The 14625-nt window shown below is 44.0% G+C and overlaps 2 long non-coding RNA genes across 2 annotated transcripts in view; both read right to left on the reverse strand.

Annotated features, from left to right (window-relative positions):
* The window catches only part of LOC310698370, a 758866-nt gene that overhangs the window by 412571 nt on the left and 331670 nt on the right, over positions 1-14625 (reverse strand). The window lies entirely within an intron of this gene.
* LOC310698350 lies at positions 201-1870 on the reverse strand. Its single transcript, XR_014521434.1, has 3 exons — positions 1616-1870; positions 750-1289; positions 201-484 (listed from the first exon to the last, which is right to left on the reverse strand). It is a non-coding gene; the product is annotated as an uncharacterized lncRNA (long non-coding RNA).

Below are 14625 nucleotides of genomic sequence, written 5' to 3' on the forward strand. Positions count from 1 at the left end.
ATATATAAACAGCAGGCTTGAAATGCAATGTGATGAAATAGATAGACAGGTTCAAAAGAGAAAGAAGTCACAGCTGCTCCTTCAACCACACACAATTCACTGATGGTGTTTGCTGCCACAATATATAATAATGGCTGCTCCCAGAGCTGGCCCAAGACATTTTGCCGCCTAAGACAAAGGACAAAATGTTCAAAAGGTAATTGGACTAAGAGCTGACTCAAACCTCAATGCTGGCAATAGGACAGCAGCATTCCTGAAGCACACCTGCGGGGGGCTACCCTGCACATCCACTTCTGGCAGCTGTGCGAGGGCCATTGCCACACCTACCTGATGTCCCCTCTAACCTGGTGGAAGTGAAACCAGGATGTGCAAGGCAGAGAGAGCATCCAGCTCACCTGCTCCTCACCAGAGTTCCAGGGGGTTTGTTGCTTTTCCTTTTCAATTCAACTTACAAATACATGCTGTTTGGGAAATACAGTGGTGCCTCGCAAGACGAAATTAATTTGTTCTGCGAGTTTTTTCGTCTTGCAAATTTTTCGTCTTGCGAAGCACGGTCAAGTCGCAACTGCACCTCTTCAAGCGGTGTTAAGAAAAAGGAAACAAACTTGCAAGACGTTTTCGTCTTGCGAAGCAAGCCCATAGGGAAATTCGTCTTGCGAAGCAACTCAAAAAACGAAAAACTCTTTCGTCTTGCGAGTTTTTCGTCTTCCGAGGCATTCGTCTTGCGAGGTACCACTGTAATGGCTCACCATGTGAGGGGTAAATAGCCTTTTAAGTCTGGCACAAATGCATGCACAGGCCCCAGCAGCCAGTTTTCAGAAATATAAGAAAAGTCAATAGGATGAAAAGGAAGGGGGAGTATGGGCCTCTAAGAAAATAAAGAGAACATTTTTGTTCAAGTCTCGCTGCTCTGTTGTAGCTGTTTTCCAAGCAGACTTTCAGTCTCCTCACATATAAGTTGGCAACATGAACAGCCAGGTGGAAGTTTAGGGGCAAGGACCTGTTTGTTACAGTCATCTTTTAAGCACTTCGGACCAAGGTGGGTTTTGTTTGGAAGATGCATTTTAGGCCACATTTGCACCATATTGTTAAAACAGTGACAGCTTCCTCCAAAGAATTCTGGGGGTTGTAGTGTGTCAAAGGTGCTGAGCATTGTTAGGAGGCCTCTTTCACCCTCACGGAACTACAATTCCCAGAGTTCCCTGTGAAGAGGAATTGATTGTTAAACCTCTCTGGGAACTGTAGCTCTGGGAAGGGAATAGGGATCTCCTAGTACATGGGTAGGCAAACTAAGGCCTGGGGCCAGATCCGGCCCAATCACCTTCGAAATCTGGCCCACGGACGGTCCGGGAATCAGTGAGTAGAATGTGTCCTTTTATTTAAAATGCATCTCTGGGTTATTTGTGGGGCCTGCCTGGTGTTTTTACATGAGTAGAATGTGTGCTTTTATTTAAAATGCATCTCTGGGTTATTTGTGGGGCATAGGAATTCGTTCATTTTTTCTCCTTCTAAATATAGTCTGGCCCCCCATAAAGTCTGAGGGACAGTGAACCGGCTCCCTGCTGGAAAAGTTTGCTGACCCCTGACCTAATATCTCTCAGCACTCTTCACAAACAATACTTCTCAGGCTCTTTTGAGAGAAAGCTATGAATGTTTAAAATGGTATCATAGTGCTTTAATTGTATAGCCTTATTTAGCCATTTGCAAGGCACCCACATCTCTCAGTGAGAGGGGATTGACACCTTCTTGAAGCTGGGAGATAAGCTATTGCCCATAATACTTTGCTCCTCCTTCCTCGCTAGATGGGTTCTGAAGAGGTGATGTGATTCTGTTGATGACAGAGGACTAGCTTACGGTAACTGGGCAGTCTTGTGAGGCAGGTAGATATGAGTCAAGATGATTCTATGAAGCTTCTATGTTCAGAGGCAGTGTACCACAATATTGACTGCTGGGGAGTAGCGTTAGGAGTGGAATTTTGCCCTCAGACTCCTGCTTGTGGGCTCCTTGAATGGCATCTGATCTGCCACCATGTGAAGCACAATGCTTGGTAAGATGAATCTTTACAGTGGTACCTCGGGTTAAGTACTTAATTTGTTCCGGAGGTCTGTTCTTAACCTGAAACTGTTCTTAACCTGAAGCACCACTTTAGCTAATGGGGCCTCCCGCTGCCGCTGTGCCGCCGGAGCACGATTTCTGTTCTCATCCTGAAGCAAAGTTCTTAACCTGAAGCACTATTTCTGGGTGGGTAATAAATTATTCATTTTTGATATTTTTATTATTGCTATTATTATTAGGTCTGACCCAGAAGGGCTCTTCTTTGATTCTTACTAGGATTCAAAACTAGACACTTTCCCAACATGCTAGTTTTGTGGGTACAGGGGGATTAAAATAAAATAAAATAAAATAGTGGTACTATCTAAAAACAGGCTTACAGACTCATCTGTTGTATTTGAGAATTGGGCCTCAGACTATGTTCAGTTTGGGCACCAAATGCCCCTTTGAGAGCATTCTGGATATTTGGAAACACCGAAGTCTAGAAACAGGTCTGCATTATTTATAAATCCAAAATCAAATTATAATGTCAAGGGCTGTGAACTCTATTAACCAGCCATCTATTAAGCAGTGTGCAGGTCTCTTAAGGGAGATGCTGGAAAGCTCTGTGGCCCTGTGCAGTTAAAATTAAGCTGGAGAAACAATTAGAAAGGATATTGTGGAGAGCAAGAGTTGGTTGTCTCAGTAATAGAGTGGATGCTAAATTAGCTGGTGGTTGTGCTGCCTGTGTGTGTGTGCACGCGCACACGCACACACACATTTTATCTCCCATTTTTTCCTCCAAGGAGCTTGTGGTACAGTTCAGAGTTCTCCCCCTCTATTAATCTGCACAACCACTCTGTGATGTTGTTTAGGCTGAGAGGCAGTGACTGACCCAAGGTCACTCAGTGAGCTTCATGGCCCAGGGGGGATTTGAACCTTGGTCTCCCAGATCCTAGTCCAAACTCTAACTACTATGCTACACCGTCCCTCTCCGAGGTGGTCTGCAACCAGCCTGGTTCACAAAGGTAATGGAGACAAGCAGCACATGGGAGAAGGATCAAATGAAGATATTAACTGTGCATCAGAAGGTGAGATGGTTGTATTGAATCCTCCAAATCTATGTGAATATGAGATGGCGGAGATGCCTTCTGACCCATAAGCATCTGCTTCGCACTTCACAGAGGTTGCCTTAAACCAGGAGTGGGGAACTCTTTTCAACACAAGATCCACATTTCCTCCTGGCTAGGTTTCCAGGGGTCACATGCCAGTGTGCCACAGGCAAAAGTGAGGAGAGCCACAAATGTGAGCATTTTTCTGTGTACAGTAGTATGCAAGTTTCTTCACATACCCATCCCATCATACACTCCATTCAACTTATTCCAACCAGGCCACAACATTGGTAAGTCAATAAGAAGTGTTGCCTGGGGAGAAGGGGTGTGGCTGTGGAGCGGTATATCTGGGGAGGGTCTCAAGGGTAAGATAAAGAGGTCTCAGGTGCCACATTGGGCCCCTGAGCCTGAGGTTACACACACACACACACACACACACACACACACACACACACACACACACACACACCTCATCTTAAAACAGTCAAATAAGTACAGTGTTACACTCACAAATGTCTCTATCTGTAACAGACTGAAAAACAGGAGTGTGTTCTGACCTGTGTGGATGTTTCACTCAACATAAACCCTGACTCTTACTTCGCTTGGAAAAATGACTTTTGCTTCTGTCTTGACTTGTGGAAAAAATTCTAGAGACTCCAAGCAAAAAACAAACAAACCCTGAAATGCTACAATATTTAACAAGCCTGTGTATGTCTGTGTGTGTGTGTGTGTGTGTGTGTGTGTGTGTGTGTGTGTGTGGAGGGGTGTTTATAACTCAGCTTGCTATGGAAAATTAGAAACAAACACTTATTTTTGATCCGCAAAGAAACTTCAGCTGCAACCTTAAATGCTCTAACGAGGAGATAAACCCCATTGAGCACAGTAAGGGCTTACTTCTAAGAAAACATGCTTTGGCCTATGCTATGACAATGTTTGCTGACGTTTGTGCATTTGAAGCAAAAGTGTGCCCCCCACCTTCCTCAGCCTATGGAGTCTTGAGTATTATTATTATTATTATTATTATTATTATTATTATTATCATCATCATTATAATTACTATCATTATTATTAAAATGTATATCCTACCCTTCCTCCCAAAGGAGCCCAGAGCAGCAAACACATGAATGATAAAACAATTGCCAATTCTACTGTAAAAGTAAGGGGCTCTGAGGGAGCCCTCCCCAACCTAGTGTCCTTCAAAGGTTCTGGGTTCCATCAGCCCCAGCCAGCCAGGCCAGAGGTCAGGAATTGTGGGAATTTAACTCCCGACTAAGGGCTCCTCCAGAATTGGGTGTGTGTTTTTCTGCTGGTGTAGTCTGCAACATGTCATTGATTCAACAGTGCATTTGCGGTGGATTCAAACTGGGCTGTTCACAAATCATTCTGCTTTACTAGTTGTTCTGCAAAGTTTCCGCAATGTTACTGCATTATTGCCACTGAGAGAGGCAGTCTTGGTACTGTACAAAAGCAAGAGTTCAGACAAACAAACAAGCCGGAACACTTGTGACATAAATTACAAGATTTCAGCAGGAAGCTTTGTGACATGCGCAGATTAGAAATGGAGCAGCATGCCTATCCCAGAACATTTGCAGGCACAAGCAGTATTGAAAGCAGGGTTGCATACTACACCATGAGAGCATCATAAGCACAAATCATCATGAATATAGTATGAAAAGGGTGTCTGGAGGGGCTGAACATCTGGAGGGCACCAGCCTGTGGAAAGCCGGTGTGACCATTGTTTACCGAAGTGTACAATGAGATTAAAGGAGGTAGTCATTGGCTCCTAGTCATCTCGCCTGAGTATACTGACTGAGACCCCAAAAGCTGTGTCTTCCATTATGCTTTTGACACCACCACCAACTAATCCCACCCTTTCACTGCACTGAGCTAAGCAACCATCCAGAATGTAATGCCTTTTGGATACCGCTTGACCTGGGATGGATTTGAACTGACAACCCAAGGGGAATGTAATTTGTTAATACTTGAATGGGCACCAAAAAGATAACAATTTTTAAAGCAATCAGAAAGCACCAGCTGGATGCAGTGCTAACAGCTGCCCATGCTTATTCGTTCCTGTAAGTTTCATGATCAAGGGCTTTTTCTCTTGATCACTTACTATTCTCCCTCTTGGGTTTGGAAAAAGTCAGATCTCTAGCAAAGGATTAAAAAAAGAAAGATGGTTTGCATGGAAAATAAGCATGAACAATTTTCCATGGATTTTCAGCTGATGAATAATTGGCTTTGATTTGGGAAGTTTAATAAGCCGCCTAGAGGCTGAAGCCATACCAGGCTCAATGAAAACTAGCTAGGAAGGTATTGCAAAAAGCGGCATTAAAACCAGAAAACTATCTGCCCCTTCTCCTACCTCTAGAACCAGCCTCGATCATTTTTTTCACCCTGATCTGTTTCTTAGAACTCTAGCTGCCAACTAAGAATGGATGAATTGCAGTTCTCTAAGTTTCTCGTTCTTCTGGTCTTAAATTCAGTTCTCCACATCTCTACAGCAATTGGCAATTATTCTAAACAAGAATCCTCATGAAAATTCATTAGCGTTTTAGTGCCATTTTCTCCCAGTAAATACATTTTTGTATGTAGTTTTCACTAATTACGCACTTTGCAAGTCATTATACTAACAATGGTTTTTTTGGTAGTTTCACTAACATGCATTTTTCTGTACCCTTTCCCCTAGTATATGTACTTTTTGTACAGATTGTTTGTGTGGGGAGCTCCATTGCAGAATGCAGAGAAGCACACATTTCAAAGGACTGTTGTGCTTTGGAATAGTAAGAGCCTGCTAGAGCAAGCCAATGGCCCATCTGCTCTCACAGTGGCTGACTGGATGCCTGTGGGAATCCTGCAAGCAGGACCTGAGCATGAGAGCACTCATCTTGCTTTTGGTTTCCAGCTATTGGTATTCAGAAGCATTAATGCTTCCAACTCAGGAAACAGAGCACAGCCATCCAGCCATCGTGGCTAGTGCCCATTGATAGTCTCCTCCTCCATGAAGTTACCTAGTTCTCTTTTAAAGCTATCCAAGTTGTTGGCCATCTCTGCCATCACTGGGACTGAGAACTTTCTTTTATTTGTCCTAAATTCTGCAACTTCATGAGTTCTAGTGTTATAAAGGAAGGAGAAAAACCTTTGTCAACTTTTTCTATCCCATGTATAGTTTTATAAACTAGCACAGGGGTAGGCAACCTAAGGCCTGGGGGCCAGATCCAGCCCAATCGCCTTCTCAATTCAGCCCGCAGATGGTCCGGGAATCAGCGTGTTTTTACATGAGTAGAATGTGTGCTTTTATTTAAAAGGCATCTCTAGGTTATTTGTGGGGCATAGGAATTTGTTCATTTCCCCCCAAAAGTATAGTCCAGCCCACCACATGGTCTGAAGGACGGTGGACCGGCCCACGGTCGAAAAAGGTTGCTGATCCCTGAACTAGCATGTCACCTGTTACTTACCCTTTTAGTATAGAGAAAAGTCCAAACGCTGCAACCTTTCCTCATAAGAGAGTTTATATGCCCTTGATCATTTTGTTTCTGAAAGTGCAGATCAGGCCATTTCTCATTAAATACAAGCAGAATCAAATTCCTCCTCCATACTTAACTGGCAACAGAGGAAAGTGTTGTGCTCTCTTTTTCACCTTGTCTTTTCAGATTCAAAAATCTCAGCCTTATAGAAGATCCTGTAATTTGACGGCATTTTGGTTCCAAGAGGCTCAAAAAACCTTTGGGAGAACTTTTTCCTTAAATGAATGTTGAGGTTCAGCCATCCCTTGTGATGACTGCATTGAGTCTGATAGTATGACAAGCCTAGAGCCTCAGGAAGGATCTGTGCTGTGGTGTAGCAGGCAGGAGAAAGGATGAAGTGCTTCCCCTTACTTCACCGCAGGGATGCTGAGATCATTTTGGGTGCCATTTGCCAATCCTCTGCATACCAAATTTTAAAAAATCATATCCCCCGCCCCCAGGAGGAAACTACCAAAGAAGCTAAGCAGAGGAAGAGGTAGGTTACATTAGTGTGCATGGCTAAAGCTTAAAACTGTTGACCAACAAAAATGTCACAGATTAGTGAGACTGGATGGAAAACAAAGTGGGGGAGATTGTGTGAAAGAAGATGCTCACTTTCATTGAAGCCTGCCACAGCACTCCAGTTTTCTTGGGTCCTGTGCTGTGATGAGGAGAGGGAGATGCAGCCTGGTTGGAGTAGATCCCTTTCTTTTACACCTTTTCTGCCACCAAGTGAAATAGTCGTTGTCTTTCACCAATTGGCCTAAAATTCCCTGTGTCTCCCCCAAGAACACTTCCAGGTATCTTAGCATGTGGCACTAGACATGGGGCAGCCTATTAAAGGAGACCATTCAAGTTATTTTCCCTAGTAGTGATGTATGGAAGTGAGAGCTGGACCATAAAGAAAGCTGATCGCCGAAGGATCGATGCTTTCAAATTATGGTGCTAGAGGAGTCCCATGGACTGCAATAAGATCAAACCTATCCATTCTTAAGGAAATCAGCCCTGAGTGCTCACTGGATGGACAGATCGTGAAGCTGAGGCTCCAATACTTTGGCCACCTCATGAGAAGAGAAGACTCCCTGGAAAAGACCCTGATGTTGGGAAAGATGGAGGGCACAAGGAGAAGGGGACGACAGAGGACGAGATGGTGGGACAGTGTTCTTGAAGCTACAAACACGAGTTTGACCAAACTGTGGGAGGCAGTGGAAGATAGGAGTGCCTGGCGTGCTCTGGTCCATGGGGTCATGAAGAGTCGGACATGACTAAACGACTAAACAACAACAACAACAACAACAACAACAACAACAACAACAACACAAGACTTCCGGGTTGGTGCCTCCGGTAATGGCGGAATTCCTCTGATCGGGAGGAATTTGCTCCGTGGGAATTTGGGTCTGGCTGCCACGGCGAAGGCGGAGACCTGCAAAAATCACAGGCGGGAGAAGCCTGTGAGTGTGGGATTTGGCGGGCACCCTTTGCGCCTCCCCTACTCACAGGGAAACCCGGTTTCGGGGGTCGGGAGCGACGTGGGGTGAGCAGCGCGGTGCTTCGAATCGTCTGCTTCTTCCATGGAGTGAAGCCGCATAGCTGTTGCCGGAGAGCACTGACTTTTTCCTGTGGACAATTTGACTTCAAAGTAATTACCCGTGAGTAGAGCTGAAGCGGGAGAATTTGATTTTTAAACGTTCGATTTGGTATCGAAACGGGGAGGTTCAATACAGGAAGTCCGCCTTCCCCCTTTTGTAAATAGGCTGAAGCAATGAGGCTGCAAGCTGAAGTCTTGGAAAGCCTTTTGTAAAAGACTAAATTTCCATCAGTAAAGAACATTAACCCCCCCCCCCTTGGAGGCAGGAGAAGGGGGGGGGAGTTGTGGACTGAGAATGCCTGTAGGAGAGAGTGAAGAGAGCTAAAATACCGCTGCTCTGACCCTGGAAACAGGCTGCTAGTAGGACTGACGTCTTTTGGAATGTTCATTGACAGCGTTTAGAACGTTCATTGACAGTTAGCTAAATAAGAGAAATACATTGTTTCTACTGAAAACTGAAACTAACTTTGGATTGTTTGAACTGTGTTTAAAAGAGGACATTACTGACTAATATAAATAGAAACTGTTTCCCCCAGTAGAAGCCTTTGAAACTTGTTGCTTTATAAGAGCTGGGCTAGGGGAATTTCCAGCTGCAAGATAAAAAACTGTGAGACTCTGGGACTGACCTTGAATCTTTTAAGTGCTATGGCAAATGAAAAGGAAAAAACAGACCAGTCAACTGCTGAAAAAACATTGAGGTCTGGGAGGACTTGGCAGCAACCCAGGAGAGGCTCAGCATTAGGCCCCCCTGCTTCTTCTGCTGCTGCCTCTGCACCAGTACACTCAAAACCAAGAGGAATGTCGACAGAAGAGGCCTTAGCGGTTGCATTAGATAAGATAAATGATTCACTGGAACAGCTTAACAAGAAAATAGACGCGATAAATGCGAAAGTAGATGTTGCAACTACTAAAATCGACTTAAATACAGAAAGTATAAATAATACCAATACAGAAACCACGCAGAAATTGATACAGGAATCTACTTTGATACGGCAAACTGCGGAGGAAGCCAGGGAGAAAGCTGTTGCTGCTGAATGTAAAGTAACACAACTGGAGAGAGGGAGAGTCCCAGCCCTACAGAGGCAATTTGATGAACATAAGTTGACGCTTGCTATGATTGAACTTAAAGAAAAACAGACGAATCTGAGGATTAGAGTTCACCTTTGGTGGACATGCCCAAGGATTAAGACACTCTGGGAGATGATTTATAATGAAATGAAAAAGGTATTTAAGTATACCTTCCTTAAGAAACCAGAGGCCTTCCTTTTGGGCATTGTCGGCCAAGGGGTGTTAAAGAAGGATAGAACTTTTTTTATGTATGCAACAACAGCAGCAAGAATACTCATCACGAAGCATTCGAAGACACAAGATTTACCCACCCAGGAAGAATGGCAGATGAAGTTGATGGACTATATGGAACAGGTGGAAATGACTGGCAGAATCCGAGACCAGGGAGAAGAGTCGGTGGAAGAAGACTGGGAAAAGTTTAAAGACTATTTATAGAAATACTGTAAAATTAATGAATGTTAGAAGAATGTTGGAATGAAGTTATATGGCTTTAGTAGAAATGTTATAAGGAATTAAGTATAAATAGATTAATAGAATATTAAAGGAAAAAATAAGGTTAGAATGTGTTAAGATAATTATAGGATAGAAAACAGAGGAAGATGGAAAGGAATTGCTGAAACAATTAACAGAAGTGGAATACAAAAAGGGAGGTGTGAGGAGGTCGTTGAAATAAGTGAATGAAAGATAAGATACTGAAATTGTTTGATGTGTTTTAAATTGTTTTTGTTTTGTTTTGTTAGTTTAATGTGTTAGTGTTATGTAGTGTTTGTGTATTGTATTGTTCTTTTTTGTGTGTGTAGTGTTTAAATTGTTGGAAAAGTAATAAATATTTTTTTAAAAAATAAACAACAACAATAACATGCAAGTTATATGAAAACAATAACAAAAGTTTAGTAAAAGATTTCGGTGGTTTAAAGGTAATTGTTGGGGAATAGGTTTAACATAGGAATAGCTGTAAATATGCATAGCTTTCCTTCCATTTGGAGCAAAAGAGCATATAAACAAAGAGTTAAAAGCAAATCTACTTTCCCTCCAGCCTAAAACATTCCCTATCAACATATGACAGCCAGGCAGTTCTTAAGATGTTAGAATGGTGCCCTTTGGCAGGGTTTCTTCCTTTGTCTCTTGAGATCATGCCTTGATCTCTTCATCCTTTGTTCTGGTTCTCCAATATACCTTCTGGCTACAAGCCTTCCAGTCCACCAGTTCAAGTACTAAAGTCTTTTGCCAACTATATACATCCTATTTTTCAATGCTATTTTTCAATGAATCTACTACCTTGCAATTTGATCCCAGGGTGGGTCAGGTTTAACAAGTCCATGCCATAATCGCCAAACAAATTTACATGCAAAATTTGAATGTTTATATAACAGCAGAATCTATAAAAGGATCGTATATTTCCTTTACAAAGCCAAAATGTCTGTTTCCCCCTCTTCTCTTGTTTCCTCAAATCCAAGATCCTGACTTAACTGGGTTCTGGTCAAGCTACTTGATTCTCCCATTCTGCAACCCATTTTGCAGAGTTCTGCAAAAATTCTGTACTACTAAGATACAAATTGTGTATCTTAGTAGTACAGTGAAGCACATTCCTTACATTTGCAGCACAAAAGTGTACTTTTAGAGTATTTTGGAATAAGAACTGCTTCCGTCTGCCTTTCACTTCAGAAAGAAAAAAAGGCGAGTTGAAGACAGAGATGATAGAGGCATATGAAATTAAGCATGATACAGAGAAAGTGGGTAGGAGAAGTTTTTCTTCCACTCATTATATTAGAACCCAGAGTCATCCATTGAAGCTGCAAATGTTCCAAGATTCAGGACAGACAAAATAAAGTACTTATTCATACAACACAAAGTTACACATTTGAATTTTCTACCACAATATGAAACAATGGCCTTAAAAATGGATTATACAAATTAATGGAGGATATAGGAATTAATTTATTTGCATGTTGACTTATTTAAACAATCTATATCCCATCCTTTGTCAAAACACCTCAAGGTGGATCACAATGTAAATGGCTATTAAAGCCACTTCCGGCCTGCCCAGGAGGTGGGGTTGCGGGCTTCACGCCCACCCCGTGAGCGGGGGCTGGTTTCAGCCCCCACGAGAGCAGGGGAATCCTGGCTGTGTCTGCCCCTCAGCCAGCCAATCGGCTGGCTGGGGGGGCATGGCCTGCCCTATTTAGGGCCGGCGCAGAGGGGGCTTGCCCTCTTTCGAGAGTGGCAGCCCTGGGTGGGAAGGTCATTGAACACCCGGGCATGCGTTTCAACTGTGAGGCCCTCTATCGGTTTGATGGCGTGCATCTGTCGGATGCTGGAAATGATGTTTGGCTGATGGATATAGCTAAGGGGATAAGGGATTGGTTTCAGGCATGAGAATATTGGCGGCAAGCAATTGCTCGTGTGGCAGTAGGCATTGGTAAGAAGGGGTTAAGAGGAAGTGGGGGGGAGGAACGCCATCACCTCCCCCCAGTGAGCGAAGGGTGGTCCGTTAAAGGACTCTGGGGGCGTGGCCCTGTCCGAAGCCTATGGAGGTGTGGGCCAAAGGCACGCCCCTGAGCGGTGACCCAGGGGAGCTCCTAGTCGACGTGCCTCAGCAGGAGACTCCCCCGATACGGAGTTAACCCTTCCCCGTGTCTCCAGCAAATGGGCTGGAGCCGGATAGTCGATAGGACCAATGCCTAAGCCAATGCCTCTCATTCCTGAATTCAATAAAGTTGTGGCCTAATTCGCCCATTTAACCTTAAACTATGGTGTCTCGTGTCTTTATTTTATCCTGGTGGGGGGCGGGAACTCGCCGCGCAATGTCTAGCCTATTGCCTCCAATATTGATAGTATTATGCTCCTCTGTGTTTTGGAGTGTGCCTCCTCCTTAGAATCCAGCAAGAGACTCTGCCGGGGGTGCGGGGGGATGCCACTCCTCTGAGCCTAGTAGGTAATTGATTCATGCTGCTTCTCTTCATTGGTAGTGATTGAATGTTCCACTCAAATGCTATATGGAGATGCTGCAGGATTGCTCGTCCTCAGCAGAGGTTGATTGGAAGGAGATAAGTCCAGAGCAATGACTCATAAGAAGGAAACATGTAACCCCCTCTGAGGATAGGTCATTACGCTTCATCCCTATAGCAAAAGCAATTGAATGGCTCTGGTGCATCACAGGCCAAGGCAAGGACAGAGCAATGAACCAGGCAGAGAGGCAGCAAACAAGCTCCTTTGTTGGTGGATGTTTGGGCTCAGATAAGCCTTTCTTAAATGTTCTCACTACACATGCTCAGCTGCCATATTTCCAAGTTAAAGGAGGTGGTCCAGGACACAACCCATGAAACTGTCCTGCTTTTGGCTTGAGCTGAACGGTTTCAGTGCTTTCCACAGGTCTGTCATGCACAGGTCGTTGGCTTGTGCTATTACTTTTGATTCTCCGCCTGGTTTATAAGCTGCAGCAACAGCCCACAGGCACCATCTGTCCACTCAGCAAGTCATCTGTCTACTCAAAGCCTGTAAAGATCTTTCCCACACTCCTCTTCTCCCGCTCTGCACTTTTGATTACTCCAGTGGAAATTGGATGGGCTTTACGAGGGATGAGAGTTGATGCAAATGAAAACCGACTTGAGGCTGGTTGCCATGGCAAGCCTAAAGATTTACTATCTGGAGGGGGAACTTCTGCTCAAAGAGCCAGTGGCAACTGACCTTTTCCTATGGAATCGTCCAGCTGCAGTTTGCCTGTGAGTTTGCAACATAAAGCAAGCGGCAGCAAAGTGCCCACAGCAGACCTTTGTTTGGCTAAGAGGGCCAGACCAAATAGAAGGGTGTTTCCTTCTTTACAGTATGACGGCAAAGAAGCCTTTGGCTGGTAAGACTGCGATAGACATTTTATGATGAGTTATTTGCACCCTGAACCCAACTTTGCAACTGGTCAAACCAGCAAGCTGGATGTTTGGCTGGTGAATGGTTTAGTCCAGGGATGGGGAACCTTTTATGGCTAACCAAGCCAGGTCCTTATTTGTCCCCACCTTCCATGGGCCAACTTTGACAAGTGAGTGGGGCACCCTCTGTCATTTACTTGATGTCATGATGTCAGATGGTTGACTGGTGGTTTGTCCCACCGATCAGTCAAAGCTCATTGCACAGTACAGTACTTCCCAAGTGTCCTGGCAGTCATCTGATTTAATTATTTATGTTTATTTCATAAGGTTTATACACCACTTGATTGTAAACAACAACAACAACCCACCTTCAAAAAAGTTTACAAAGCGAATAGAACAATAAAATTATCAGTATAAACAGTGGAAGCAATTCTTTAAAACTTGAAAAGATAAAATCAACAAGAAATTACAAAAGCAGATAACATGTATATCAACATTCCACATGCCTGGACAGATTCATCTTTAAAAAAAAAAAGTTTTCAGCAGGTGCCAAAAAGAGTACAGCGGATGTGCCTGCTTGATGTCCATTGGCAGGGAGTTTGAGAGCATAGGTGCTGGCATGCTAAAATGTTCATTTCTTACAAATGTGGAATGAACACTGGGTAACTGTAGCAAAAGGGGCTTTGCCAACCCCATGCTTGGCTCTTGAGTTAGTCCCAAACTTTGTCCCTCTCCTTGTGCAGGGTAAAATCTGTCTTTTGATATATTTATTAAAAATAAGTGCTTGCTTCATTTTACAAATACTTAAGACTTGGAAGATCAGGGTTCAAATCCCCACTCAGTTGTTCACTGGGCTGGTCACTTTTCCCCCCGTTCACCTTGGGCTGGTCACTTTTCTCAGCCTAACCTGAGGATGAAAAGTGGGGAGAACCATGTGTGCCACTTTGAGCTTCTTGGAGGAAAGAAAGGTAGGTAAATACATACATACATACATACATACATACATACATACATACACCAATGCTGCCCGCCCCCGGCGCGCATTGGGCATCTTCAAAACCCAATTCCACTCTGTTGAACGTCACATGCTTCCAGAGGTATAGGATCGCAGTGCAATCTATGCCCCTCCTTGAGTTCGATGGGATTTGCTCCCATGCAACCCAGCCGTGAATAGGATTGAAGCCTAATGCATAGGATTGGAGCGCAGGTGGGGAGCGTGGAGTAGGAACGCCCACTGATCTCAACTGGGGGCTTGCTTCTCAGTAAAGATGCATACTCTGGCATTGCAGATGTACTCGTGATAACAACTTTTAATCTACGAACTGCAGCACTTTGCATTTCAAAGAATGTTGGAGGAAGGCTGGAAAACCACAGGCGGGAGACAGAAAACCCCGCCCGACTCCGCCTCGATCGCTCCTCATTGGTTCTGCGTGGCCGTCTATCACCTTTCCTGCCGG

Source organism: Podarcis liolepis (assembly GCF_965112155.1).
Source record: "Podarcis liolepis genome assembly, chromosome: Z".
Taxonomy (NCBI): Eukaryota; Metazoa; Chordata; class Lepidosauria; order Squamata; family Lacertidae; genus Podarcis; species Podarcis liolepis.